The following is a 15,465-nucleotide window of genomic DNA, read 5'->3' as shown; positions in this document are numbered from 1 at the left end:
CTTAAGTACAATTAATACAACTAAAACACATAAATATCACTGTTATTCTTTGTAATGATACTAATTTTAGAATACTCTATCTCTTTGTTTCCTAATAACCAAAGCCCTGTGGTTTGCTCTTAATGTTCAAAGAAATGAACTCTGTAATGATGAATCAAAGTCACTTAGAAAACACACAATAGGGGTGCCTGAGTGGCTAAGTTCGTTAAGCATCTGACTCTTGATCTCAACTCAGGTCATGATCTCACTGTTCGCGAGATCAGGCCCCATGTCAGGCTCTGCACAGACAGTGAGGAACCTGCTTGGGATTCTCTCTCCTTCTCTCTCTACCTCACCCTGCTCATGCACTCTCTCTCTTTCAAAAATAAATAAATAAACTTTAGGGAAAAAAAAAAAAAGAAAACACAGTAGGTCACATGATGACCTATATCTAGTATTTTTGATGTTCTGGGAGGATGATGTTAAAGCTTCTTCTACTTAATGTAAGGCTCTCATTGGATATTGTATTTCAGTGTACATATTTCAGTGGCCCTGTTTGCCTGACCTCACAGAATGAAGCAAGCAGTTTTATGCTGAGAGAACGAAAATGTTTCACGGGGTTCTTTATTGTGAAACAAAAAGCAACCATAAATCAAAAAGCTTTCAGCAGCCTTGAAGATAGCCTGCATGGTGTCTTAGGGTGAAATTAAATAGGTGGAGTAGATCTAGAACTTGAAGGGAAAACAAAGCTGGCATGGTTAGAAAGTAGAGGCTGCTCACCTAAATCTACCTTGTTTCATTCTGCATTAATGAAAGATCCTTCACAGTATTGCTTGTTTGACTTGTGGGGGCGAAAAGCCTGTACCTTCAAAAAGGCAAGAACCAGGAACTACAAGAAGAGAATGCCTCCCATGTTGATGCAATTAATGTCACTCTGACAAGAGAAGATTCTGGCCCTAATGCTGATGATCATTTGGTGGCTACTGGGCCTTCCAGAAGGCCTGACCAGCCACTATTTTTGCCTTGCCAAAAACAGACATTCTAAAATTTAATGACTCAACAAAAGTCTTCCCTAAATATATTAAAACACATATTATCCAGGGAGAATTTAGGTATCTTTATTTGAGATCAAAACAATATAGATTACTTTAACATTATTGGTAAGTTATCTTTAAAGTGTTTACCTTTAAAAATACTATGAGGTCTCTCAGAACACATGAGTTACATAGGGTTCTCAGAGACCAAAAATGTGTCAAGAAAGTGTTTCATGAGTAAGCAACCATCTCTCTGTATGCTCATGACTGAATTGCCATGTTTGAGTAAATTTAATATCTGGCAATGGAAATAAGCAGACCGAGAGAGAGAGAGAGAGAGAGAGAGAGAGAGAGAATGCAAGAATACCTTAAAACAAGATATAGGAGAGCAAATGCTTTTCAGTTAGAATCTTAGTGACTTTGCAGTATTATAAAAGATTACTATGAACAATTATACACCAAAAAGCAGGATAGCCTGGAAGCAATTGATAAATTCCTACAAACATGCAACCTACCAAAACCAAGTCATGAAGAAATAGAAAATCTAAACAGACCAATAATGAGTAAGGAGATTGAATTAGTAGTCAAAAACCTTTCAACAAAGAGAATTCCAGAACCAGATGGCTTCACAGGAGAATTCTATCAGACTTTAAGGAAGAATTAATGACAAGCTTTACTCAAATTTCCATTGAATAGGTGCAAATAATTACAAAGTCATTTTATGAAGCTGGCACTACCCTTAATCCAAAGCCAGACCAAAAAAAAAAAAAACAAAAAAAAAACACTACAAGAAAAGAAAACTATAGGCAACCATCTTTGATGAATGTAGGTGCAAAATATTTTACAATATACTAACAAACTGAATTCAACAGCACATTAGATAATTATACATCATGACCTTGGGATTTATCTTTGGGATGCAATAATGGTTCAACATATACAAATCAATGAATGTGATACAACACATTAACAGATAAAGGATAAAAAAATCGCACAATCTTCTCATTAGATGCAGAAAATGCCTATGACAAAATTCAACACTCTTTCATGATAAATACGCTCAACGTTTATTTATTTTTGGGACAGAGAGAGACAGAGCATGAACGGGGGAGGGCCAGAGAGAGAGGGAGACACAGAATCGGAAACAGGCTCCAGGCTCTGAGCCATCAGCCCAGAGCCCGACGCGGGGCTCGAACTCACGGACCGCGAGATCGTGACCTAGCTGAAGTCGGACGCTTAACCGACTGCGCCACCCAGGCGCCCCTTTGATAAATACTCTCAAAAAACTAGAAAAAGAAGGAAATTACCTCAACATAATAAAGGCCATACACTAAAAGCCTATACCTGATGTTACAATCAATGGTGAAAAACTGAAAGCCTGTCCTATAAGATCAGGAACAGGTCAAGAATGACCACCTTCACCACTTCTCTTCAACACAGTAGTGGAAGCCCCGACTACAGCAATTAGGCAAGTAAAATAAATGCAAGGCATCTAAACAGGAAAAGAAGACGCAAAATGATCTGTTCACAAATGATATGATGTTCCATACAGAAAATCTTAAAGATTACACACACACACACACACACACACACACACACACACACACACACACACATAACCCTGTTAGAAATACAACAAATTCAGTAAAGTTGCAGGATATATAATCAGCATATAAAAATTAGTTGCATTTCTACATACAATGAACAACTGTAAAAGGAAATTTCAAATAATTTGAAAAGGAAATTAAGAAAAAAATCCCATTTTTACATAGCATGAAAAAGAATAAAATACTTAAGAATAAACTTAACCATAGATGTGATAAGGCTTATACACTGAAAACTATAAAATGCTGCTTAAATGAAAGAAGAGAGAAATAAATGGAATTGCATCTCATGTTCATGGATTAGAAGACTTACTTGTTAAAATCTCCATGCCACCCAAAGTGATATACAAATTCAATGAAATCTCTATCAAAATCACAATGACATATTTTGCATAAATAGAAAAAAATACTAAAATTCATATCCCCAAAGGACTCCAGAGAGCCAAAACAATACTGAAAAAGAAAAAGGAGGGGGCTACATATTTTTGATGTTGTCATCAAAAATTTTCAAAAGATAATTACAAAGGTACAGTAATCAAAACAGTACGGTTTTTTTTTATTTTTTTTTCAACGTTTATTTATTTTTGGGACAGAGAGAAGCAGAGCATGAACAGGGGAGGGGCAGAGAGAAAGGGAGACACAGAATCGGAAACAGGCTCCAGGCTCTGAGCCATCAGCCCAGAGTCCGACACGGGGCTCGAACTCACGGACCGCGAGATCGTGACCTGGCTGAAGTCGGACGCTTAACCGACTGCGCCACCCAGGCGCCCCAAAACAGTACGGTTTTGAGACAGAATTAAAAGCCCAGGAATAAATCATATATAACAGGTCAAATGATCTTTCACATGGCTATCAATACTACACAATAGGAAAAGAGATAGTCTCTTCAACAAATGGTATTGGTAAAACTGGATATCCATATGTCAAAGAATGAAATAGGTCCCTTATCCCATATATAAAAATAAACTCAAAATAGATTAAAGACATACATATACAACCCAAAACTACAAAACTGTCGAAGAAAATATAGTTGAAAACCTTCATGACACTGGTCTTCACAATGATTTCTTGGATAGGAGACCAAAACCCAGGCAACAAGTGTAAAAACAAGACGACTGAGACAACATCAAATTAAAAACCTTCTATGCAGCAAAGGAAATAATACTGTAAAAGGGCAACCTATGAAATGGGATAAGATATGTGCAAAGTGCATGTATGATAAGACGTTAATATCTAAAATATGTAAGGAACTCCTACAACTCAATAGCAAAAGAACAAACTAACCTAAATAAAAAGATAAGCAAGAGGTTTGAAGAGACATTTCTCCAATGAAGATATACAACAGCCAACAGGTAAATGAAAAGATGTTCAAAATCACTAATTGTTGGGGAAATGCAAATCAAAACCAATTCAATGAGTTATTACCTCATACCTCATAGGATGACCATTATAAGACAAAACAAAACAGAAAATGTCAAGTGTTAGTAAAGATATAGAGAAATTGGAACATTTGTGCACATTTGGTGGGGATATAATATGATGCAGCTGCTATGGGAAACAGTATGGAGGTTTCTCAAAAAATTAAAAATTAAAAATGATCCATCAATTCCACTTTCAGGTATTTATCTGAAAGAACTGAAAACAGGGTGTCAGATATTTGCACTCCCATGTTTATTGCAGCATTATTTACAATAGCTAGGAGAAGAATACAACCTAAATGTCCATGAAACAATAACTGGACAAGTAAAGTACGATAAATACATACAATGGACTATTATTCTGCCTTAAAAAAGAAGAAAACCCTGTCAGATGCCACAACCTGGACAAACTAAAAGACATCACACAAAGTGAAATAAGTCACAGAAAGGCAAATCCTAAAAGATCCACTTATATGGAGGTCTCTAAGGTAGTCAAATTCACAGAAGCAGAAAACAGCATGGGGGTTGCCAGGTATGGAGAGAGGAAGAAATGGGGAAGTTACTGTTCAATAGAGTTTCAACCATGCAAGATGGAAAAAAAAAACAGATTTAGAGATCCACAATAAACATGCATATATTTAAAAATATTGTATTGTACACCTAAACATTTAAAGAATAGATCTCATGTTATGTAACTTCTGGTAATATAATAAAAATAGACAAAAAATAAGAAAAAGAAAAACTTGGTTGCTCATTCAGCCATAGAATAATTGCTATAATCCCTGACTCATCACTGCTTGCCAGTTGACACTGAACTGAGCCGACTTTGCTCATAACAATCACCGTGTTTGCCATTTCCATTAAACCACACTGACTTGTCCCTGGATGCACCGCACCACTCTGCTTACTTGATAATAAATATGTTTTCCATCTGCACACATTGGTCACAGGTCACTTTGTCCTTAAATTTAATTGGAGGTTCTCTTCAAAATAAGTAGAGCAGAATCATGAATATTGAGGTGTTTGGTCAGCAAGTAAGGATTAACTAGGAATGATTATCTTTCCTTACCATTTCTGTAAGAGACTATGTTTGTTACTCTCTTAGCCCCGGTTATGGAAACGTAGAAAAGAGAGCCATTAGTGGTCAGAAAATTGTTCTGGCGCACCCTGGTTTCTCCCCTCTCTAAATTCTTATTAATCTTACTACTCATTCTATTTGGTTTAGTGCAAAATTGCTTCCTGATAGTGTCTGTCATTCATTATTCTGTTTCCCTATTAGATTATTTCACTCTGTTATTATAGTTTTTCAACAGTACTGCCCGTAGACGACTGTCTCCCCTACCTAATCTCACTGCTTGAGTGATTCCAATTAATTGAACTCACATGACTTTCTTGCAATTCACTGAAGGGTGCCCTTTAGACAAAACAGAGGTAAACCTTGACCTCAGAATTGCTTGGCTTTACTGCTATTCTGAGACCACAGTAACTTTTCTCAATTATTATTTAACTTGTTAAACAGATGATACATTCACCAAGCTAAAAAGTGATAAAATGCAAAATGATGTATGGCACAAAGTGTCCTCCTATCCTGGTCTTCTTCTGCCCTTCTCCCTCCTCACATCTTCCTTCTAAGTGATCCTGGAAGGTAGACAGTGATGTCTGAAGTCTTTCAGATACCTCTAAACTAGAACATTGTTCTCTTTTTAGTCATAGGTAAGGAGTAGCGCCCAGTATAATTTCAGGCTGTGATTTCCCAGTGCTGGCTGTCCAGCTGGCTTTCCAGGTGGGGTAGTGCCAATTTCTCAAAAGCCAATTAATCAACCATTGAATCAACCAACCAAATTCTTCCTGAGCACTCATGAAGACTATAATTGTGTCACAGGTTATAGAGAATAGGAACAAAAAACTTTTGAAGTTGCCATTCTTAAAACATATATGTAGAAAATCATCAATAAGAGAACCTTTCTAATTAAAACAAGTAAGTGATTTTCATATGTACATTTATCCCCATCAACATACTTATTTTGCCAATACATTCATTTAACTAATGAGAAAACTGAAACTCAGAGAAGCAGCAAGTTTTATAATTAAGAACATGAAGCCTGACTCAGTTTAAATCCTAGCTCCATGATTAGCATTGCGTGAATAGGAAAACTACTTTACCCTTTTGTGCTTAAATTTTTCCATCTGTAAAATGGGTATAATAAGAATATCTCTCTTATAAGAATGTAGTGATTATCATATGGGTTAATATATATAAAAAAGTGTCTCACACAGAATAAGCACCATAGGAGTACAAGCTATAATCATCAGTTAATGACTTGTAGAAGATGAAACACCTGAATGGCATAGAAAAGGTCATAGGCTGATAAAGTTAGGGATTGGATTATTCATTAGAAAACATTAAGGAATGTAAAGTTTATAATAAGGCAACAACACATTTTACAAGTGAAAAAAGGAATCTAAGAAAACAAAAAGTGATGAAGGCAATACTTGCTCTGGGTTGAATTAGCTCATAAACAAGAAAACAGAAAATCAAGAAGGTAGGCAAAGTAGCAGAGTTTTTTTTTTTTAAATGTATTACTTATTAAAATTGAGACAGAGAGAACTTGTATGCATGCACACGGGTGGGGGAGGGGCAGAGAGAGAGGGACAGAGAATCCCAAGCAGGCTCTGTGCTGTCAGTGCAGAGCAGAGCCTAACGTGGGGCTTGATCTCACAAACCATGAGATCCTGACATAAGCTGAAATCAAGAGTTGGACAGTTAACTGAGCCACCCAGGTGCCCCAATAGCAGGTTTTTATAAGTATCATTGAGCCAGGAGACAGGTCCTAGAGACTCCAAATCTGTTCCAGCTGGAAATGTTTTCTTTTGTTTTTCTCTGTAGATTTTCAAAAAAAAAAGAAAAAGAAAAAGAAAAAATAGAATGGAAAGGTAGGGTACTCATAGGTAAGACCTGAGTGTTCAGGGAGGAACACATTTTAAACACTAACTTACTTTCAATCAGGATTGAATAAATACTAGTCTTTGTTTTACTTAAATGATAGTACATTTGACAAGAGTATTAGCAAAGGGAGAAAATAAAAAGGATAAGCTATTACTCATCTGATATGTGAGTGCTAAGATGAATTACAGAAATACAAAAAGTGAAATTTGAAAGTTTAATAAAAGTTTACTTCTCACTTTAAAACAAATTTAATTTGGGGTGCACCTGGGTGGCTCACTGTGTTAAATTTCTGACTTCGGCTCATGACAATCTTGCAGTTGAAGAGTTCAAGTCCTGCATCAGGTTCCCTGCTGTCAGCAAGGAGCCTGCTATGGATCCTCTGCCCCCCTCTCTCTCTATCCTTCTTCCACTTATGATGTCTCTCTCTCTCTCTCAAAAACAAAATAAACACTGAAAACATTAAAACAAATTTAATTTTTCCCTTTAAATTCTGTCATGAAATACTTTTCTCTTAATATCTAAACACTACTAAATGTGGTATATTTCAAAGTAATAATTCATACCTTTATTGACTGAAGAGAAAATGGAGTGGAGCTCACAAATACCACTGATCTACAATTTCCAAATTGGTTGTATTTAAGTGACTGAACACATACTAGGGAAATCCTTAAAAAATGAATTTTTTTTCCCTGCAAGAAATGCACAACCACATCCTAGTTTTGAAGACTTCCTGCCTTTTGCATAAGATGGGTAAATCACAGGATATGGTTAGCCTATAGAGCCTTCAAAGAAACAGCAACCATATCTAACCAATCAGAGATTATCACAGAGAACAAAAGGAATCAGCCCTATTTTATCAAAGAGCTAATTCTCAGGAGCCAGAAAGAGGGGAAATGCACCTTGCACATTATGAATAAGATAATTAGCAACCCTGCTAGTGTAGTCCTTCAGATATTAACTCCTCATCTTCATTCTTCTTTCCTACAAGATCTAATATAACATGAGAACTACATAGCACAGTTATAAATATAATAGTATATGTAAAGGCCCTGTCAGTACAGCTAATGCTACCTAGAATTTAGAACCTAGACTTTTAATTAAATTTCAAACAAATACTTTTTTTTACAGTTATAGTTTATATAATGAATTAATTTGAATCTCTGACTTGTTATAGATTTTTGAGCATATGTTGTGACAGTAGAAAGGGTAAATGATTACATTTCCAGCAGTCACTCACTAAACTTCATTGGACAAACCACGCAAGTCAGTAGTTGGTATGCACTTGCACTAGGGAAACTTGAACACTGATGCCCCAGAAAGGCTTCCAGTGACTCCTTTCCTCACTTTAATTACTTGCATATTAAGATCTCTGCAGGTAGGCAAAGCTTCAAATGCTAAGCCAAACAGCCCCTTCAGAATTCACTAAGACCAATGTTGCTAAATATTTTAGTTGTTATACAATTTTGATAACTAAAGAAATGACTTAAAGTCCATTCCAAGTCTGTCAGAGTGAGGAGAAAGTCTGAGTATTGAGCAGTCACCAGTAGAAGCTAGATGTGCTGAAGATTTGAAATCACACATAGAAATGTTTTCCTGGGAAGAACAACAGGAAGTAATAATACCTATCACCATATAGTTATAGTAAAATAAAGGCCTTACCTTAACAAGCAAAAGCCAATAGTAGATATTCAATACGACTAGCTAACCTTGGCCACCATCATTAGTGGTAGAGGCAACATCAAGAGTCAGACTCCTGATTCACATAGCAAATTAAGTTTGCCAAACTGTTCTCCATGCTCCTACAAGGCAAATAATAACTGCTGTGTTCTAGAGAGCACCCAGAATAGTAGCAGATTCACAGTAAAATACTCAGTGATTGGTTATTTATTGCTTGATTTTTGAGAAAGCTCCAAATATGATGGACTCAGTGTCAAATAATCAAACATAAATTGATGGGTGGGATCCATCAGATGGATAGAGCCATCAGAGATCCTGGAGGTAAGTTTAAATTCTTGTGTCTTTCAAATCTACATCAAGCATTTCTGCAACAAGATGAACTCTCTTCTGTGTGAATGGCCACACAAATGGGACATTTATGATGAGCTTTGTCCTTTCCCATCTCCACACCACCTCAAATACACTTTGAATAAAGGTTAGGAAGTCATATGGCCAGACTGTCTGTCATAGAAACAATCTCCTACTAACAGGGCAATATTTGAGATAGCGGATAATAGGGAAGAAGACAGAGTCACAATGATTCCTATAAAGTCATCTTCTAACTACATCTTTTCATGCAAAAAAAACAATTAAAAAGGAGGGAGGAGGAGTGAAATTGTGAAATTAGGGGATAAATGCAGAGGAGAAACAATGCTTATTGAATACTTGTTTACATCTAATATATGAAAAACTTTTTGAGAAAAACAAAAGTATGACTAGAGTGTGGTATTACTTTATTACTGTAATTCAAGGCTTTTATATGTGGGGAAGGAAAGTAAAATTTACAAGAATATAAAGTGTGGCATCTTATAATCTTAAATATTTTAAGGGTTAAGGGTATGATTACTATACTTTGGCCTGTTCTCATTTACATTTTATTTATTTATGAGAAAACTTATTTATTTATTTATTTATTTATTTATTTATTTATTTATTTATTTATTTATTTGAAGTTTACTTATTTACTTTGAGAGAGGGAGCTCACAAGTGGAGGAGAAGCAGAGAGAGAAGGAGATAAAGAATCCCAGGCAGGCTCCAGGCTGTGAGTGCACAGTCTAACAACACAAGTCTCAATCCTGAACCATGAAATCATGGCTTGAGCTGAAATCAAGAGTCAGTCACTCAACCAACTGAGCCACCCAGGTACCCCTATTTTTTTATTTTCTTTAATGTCTACTTATTTATTTTTAGAGAGATGGGGAGAGTACTAATGTCGGCATGCTCAAGCAAGCGAGAGAGGTACAGAGAGAGGGAGACAGAGGATCCCAAGCAGGGGCTCTGATCTGTCAGACAATGGCCCAAGGCAGGGCTACATCTCTGAAGTGTGAGGTCATGACCTGAGCCAAAACCAAGAGTGGGACACTTAACTGACTGAGCCCTCTCACTTACATTTTACATGTAGGTAAGTGCCATACTAACTCTTAACACATAAGCTTGGAAGGAATGCTCATTTCTATTCACATTTCTTGGATGAGAGCAAGCCACATGGCCGCTGTCATCAGTAGGTGGTAAGAGGTAGGTAGTATTTATGAATGAGAACTCTGCTACACCTGGCATTGCGTTATCTCTGTTCCAATTCAGTCAAGGTCCATATAAACTCGAGGTTTTTAAAATTGTTTTTGAATATTGAATATAAAAATGTGTACATATATCAACTATACATCTTGATAAACTTTGACAAACCAAATACATCTGTGTAACCAGCACCCAAGTGAACCCAAGGACAATAACGGAGTTTAAGAAGCCCTTCATGCCCCTTTTCACTCACTTTCCCCTCATCCCCATTAAGAGTAACTACCATTCTGCTTTCTAGCAAGACAGTTTAATTGTGGCTGTTTTTGCACTTTGTGTAATAACTTCTCTCTCTTAAAATAAATAAACATTAAGAAAGAAAGAAAGAAAGAAAGAAAGAAAGAAAGAAAGAAAGAAAGAAAGAAAAGAAGGAAAGAAAAAGAAAGTTAGTTGTGGGGCAGGCAATAAGTATAAAAATTGCCATTCCTAAAATACATAATTTTACAATTCTGACTAAAAGTAGCTGCTTTTAAAACACTAGTATGCATTTGAGCTGTGAGACTCTCTGAGAACAGATTATGCCAGGTCTCGGCAAGAGGAAATAGAGGCTTGGCCTTAGGGCTAAACAAATAAGCATGCTGAGGCCAGAGGCACAGTCAAAGGGTCAGGCCTCTAGGTAAGACAACAGTGCTTACCCGAAGCTGGTAGGTAAACCTGGGGCCCGTGCAGAAAAATACCCACTTATCCAGGAGATTATCAGACTTAAATAGACAGGGCAGCCTTGGAGTTGGATAACAAATTAAGTGGACTGCAAGAAGAACCAGAGTTCCAGAAGTCAGTACTCAGTAAGGGGCCTTCTGATTGGTGAGACGAATAACAACAGAAAATACTTGTTTTAAATTGTATCAAGCTAACTGAAAAGTAAGGATTAGGCATAGGCATTCACAATTTATAATGACTTTTTAATGCTTGGACATAGAATTTCCGTGTGTACTTAAACTGACTGCATGTAAGTGACAGACTACAGAGAAAAGCTAGAAAGAAAACAATAAATTGGTAAATCAATGTGGCTGCCAATAGATAATTTGCCACCACTCCTTTTCCCTAAATGCTTAACCAATGTAGCCATAGTTTATTCATTTATTTCGCAAAAAAGCTTTGTAGTAGGAACAAACTTAGAGGACATAAGACATGAAAATGTCAGTAAGATTGAAAAAAAACAAGTGAAAGAGAGTGAAGTATGAGGTAGTCCTGGGTCACAGATTGAGAAAGGTGCCAAGTCATGTAGATCTAGAGTAAGAAGTGATTTTAGAGATTAAATCAGGGGCTATTTCAGTCATCTTGTTATTGGATGATGGTGGTTTGATTAGAGTGTTAGCTGTAGTAACAGAAAAACACAGAAATTGAGGGTATATTTTGAAAGTCGATTCATGTGGGCTTTCAATTGGTGGATCATATTTGTGCACTTATATTTTGGGAAGGGGGGCAGTGAGGAAACAATAACAATTATGAAATACTGGGTTTAAATAATTAGGTGTATGATAATGACATTTATTGAGAAGGGATTTCTGCAGAAATTTTGAGTTTGGAAAGGGAAAATGAACAGTCTGTTTCAGTCCTGAGAAGTCTGAGATAGCTCCTCGACATTCTAGTGGAAATGTCGAGTAGGTGGTCAGTTATGTAATTTAGGAGCTCATTGTAGAGATCAAGATTACAGATATAGATCTGGGATTTATCAGTACATAAATAGTATCAAGAGCCACAATATAATGGACTGAATGTTATTAAAAAGAAACAGGGCTCAGGGTGCTCGGGTGACTCCATTGGTAAAGCATCTGACTCTTGATTTCAGTGCAGGTCATGATCTCACAGTTGTGAGACTGAGCCCCAAGTCAGGCTCCGTGCTGAGCATGGAACCTGCTTGGGATCTCTCTCTCTCTCTCTCTCTCTCTCTCTCTCTCTGTCTCTCTCTCTGCTCCTCCCCTGCTCTCTCTCTCTCATTCTCTCTCTCAAAACAAATAAATAAACTTTTTTTTTAATGCAGCAGGACTCTTGGCACAGAAATGCTATAATTTTCATTCATGTTGCATTTCAAGCCTGATTTTACGAATATCACCATATAGGATATTTTTATTTATTTTTTCATAGCAGTTATTTTTTTAATTATAGTACAATAATTAACAGCAAATACATTGTACGTTTATAAAATGCTTTGTGGAAATGTCTTGCTACCTCTTGTTCAAAATGGCACTATTCTTATAAACAGTAAATGCAAGCCTTTGGCTATAATACTGAAAAGAAAATAGGAAAGACAAAGTAAACTCTTTTAAAAACTTATTTTCAAATGTCACCATAGTAATAAATTATTGATTTCCACATCTAAAATTAATGTTTTTATTTACGAAGTAACTTTTAACTCTTGGTCACATAATGTGTAACTTTGCTTTAATGGGCCATTTTATTTTAAAGAATTAGAGAGTTTGAATGAACCGAATTAAGTGTGCTCTGTGTGTCTTTCTCAGTCTGCCCTTACCAAGACTCACAATGTGAGTTCTGTTCTACTTGATATTAGGAAAACACAGGAACACAGAGAATACTGCTCTCGCTATATAAAAAAAATGAGCTTGTTCCTTCATAAAGTCTCTGGCTGTGGCCATACAGAACACAGCATCCATTTACAGATTTCCTAATTGGCACTAGGCCATTGTCTGAACTTGCACTTCGTTACTGGCAAATGTACCTCATTTTTATTTGTGTTTTTCAATATATTCAGTTACAAATACCTAAAGATTTGAATTCTGAAAAATTATCTAGGCAGGTAAAAAGAATTACATTTAGAGATAGTTCAGTAGCTCAGCAGGAAGAGGAGGGAGGCCCAAACTACCTTGAAAAAGGAATATCTTGTGAAAATGAACAAAGCCCCATGTTCTCTTTTGAATAATAAGAAACACTCATCCACATACCGACAAGACACAAGGATTTTATTATCAATTGTCACACACAGTAGTTTTATTAGTACCTATTCAAGACTAAGCTAATTTAAAAGCACATGAAACCTTAGGCAGATGTTTCTAAGTGAAAAGAAAAGTTCAAAAAGCTCTGCATCATGTACTATCTACTATAAATAAAATAAAGCTCACTTCTTCCTTAGTCTAAAAACACATTAATTTATGCATGAGCTGCCGTACCAAGATCATGGTCATCATTCTTTAGGGCAACATCATTCTCTGCTTTGTTAGAACTTTATGAAATGCACTTTCTCTTTTGCCTAATTTTAACTGCTCTGTCCATTTAATGTTGATAACACATCTTCTCCAATACTAGATTCCTATAAATTGTCTCATTCAGTTTGTCTTGAAATTTGAGGACAACTAACATTTGAAAAACTGGTGGTCTTCACTAAAGCTTCAATAAGCATATTCCATGACCTAGACTTTCCATACGTAAATATAGACCCCAGAGAAAAGACTACGCATGTTCACCAAATGGCATGCACTATAATAAATATTATAAGAAACAACACTATTCATAACAGTATGAAACTGGAAACAACATGTGTCCAAATCAAGAATAGAATGGATAAAATTATCACACAATGGAAACTATGCTACAATAAGAATGAACAATCTACAACTTTAGGCACCAATATGGATTAATCTCAAGAACAGATTGTTGAACAAAAGACACCACATAGAGATTATGAGCATGAATGTTTTCATTATACAAACTACTAATACTTCATTCTGACTAATATAAAATATTTGAGTAAAATATACAGACAAATCTGGCTAATGTGAGCATTTATGATTCCTTTTATACGAAGTACAAAAGCATCCACAATCAAACTGTGTTGCTGGAAAGCAGAAGAGTAGTTATAGTTATCTATAAGTGGGCAAGGGGCAAATAAGTGAAAGGGGGCATGAAGGGCTTCTTAAACTCTGTTATTGCCCTTGGGTTCACTTAGGTACTGGTTCCACAAATGGATTCAGTTTGTCAAAGTTTATCAAGATGTATAGTTCAGATATGTACACATTTTTACATTTAATATTCAAAAACAATTAAAAAAACCCTCAAGTTTACATGGACCTTGACTGAGTTGGAACAGAGATAACTCAATGTCGGGTGTAGCAGACAGAGTTCTCATTCATAAATACTACCTACCTCTTACCACCTACTGACAGCAGTGGCCATATGGATTGCTCTCATCCAAGAAATGTAAATAGAAATGAGCATTCCTTCCAAGCTGACGTTTTAAGAGCTAGTGTGGGGTTCACCATCACCTCTTTACTCTCTGCCTCAAGACCACATCCCAAAATGAATACAACATAGGAAGAAGTCACAACCAAGTTGTGTGGGATATGTGACAGAAGGAAAAGAAGAAAAAAAAGTACATCTTTATTGTGTGAAGTCATTGCAACCTTGTCCTGAATTACCTGGTTTGAGTAGAATTGTTGGTTCATTTTGACTACTGTGAACACAATTAATTATAGCATGTTCTGTAAACCCCCAGAACTCACTTCATTTAAATTATTTTAATTTTTTAACGTTTTTTTTATTTTATTTTTGGGAGAGACAGAGACAGAGTGCAAGTTGGGGAGGGGCAGAAAGAGAAGGCGGCACAGAATCCGAAGCAGGCTCCAGGCTCTGAGCTGTCAGCACAGAGCCGGACGTGGGGCTCAAACCCACGAACTGTGAGATCATGACCTGAGCTGAAGTCAGCCGTTTAACCGAGTGAGCCACCCAGGCGCCCTCACTTCATTTAATGTTTTATAGGATCTTCTAGATATGATCTTGTACCTTTGTTTGATGGACTTTCTTAGATACTGTCAAAGCTCTGCAGGCCTCCAGATATCATCTATCCACACAGAGATCTTAAGTTCCCCATATTTGATTCAGCTCAATAAATTTTTTATACAAATAGTGAACTCCACTGGAGAGAAAGAAGCTTGATCACCTCATAATTATTTTTCCTTTGTTGAAAACAACTTTTGATACAGTACGATTTGCCCCCAGTGTCTATTTCTATGCTGGACCGCCTTGTTGGCCATGGCAGTCTTATACAAGAGGGCTAAGTTAATCAGATATTCTCTTCTCAAAACCGGAAAGTTGAAAGAAGTTGGGAGCCATTGAAAATGAATCATAAAAATAAAAATGCTCTAAAAAAAAGTTACATGAAATTCTCAAGTTTTGATTATGAGCTGTCCCCAATAGCCTCTTAATAAACTCTTTTTCTTGGTAGCCAGGATAAGTTTAGT

General features: G+C 36.3%; 1 protein-coding gene across 20 annotated transcripts in view; it reads right to left on the bottom strand.

Annotated features, from left to right (window-relative positions):
* The window catches only part of NRXN1 (neurexin 1), a 1,142,850-nt gene that overhangs the window by 912,997 nt on the left and 214,388 nt on the right, over positions 1 to 15,465 (bottom strand). The gene's annotated exons all lie outside the window — the stretch shown is intronic.

The sequence above is a fragment of the Puma concolor genome, chromosome A3 (genome assembly GCF_028749965.1).
Source record: "Puma concolor isolate L17-30 chromosome A3, mPumCon1.1.hap2, whole genome shotgun sequence".
Lineage (NCBI taxonomy): Eukaryota > Metazoa > Chordata > Mammalia > Carnivora > Felidae > Puma > Puma concolor.
This window is presented reverse-complemented; position numbering and strand designations above follow the sequence as displayed.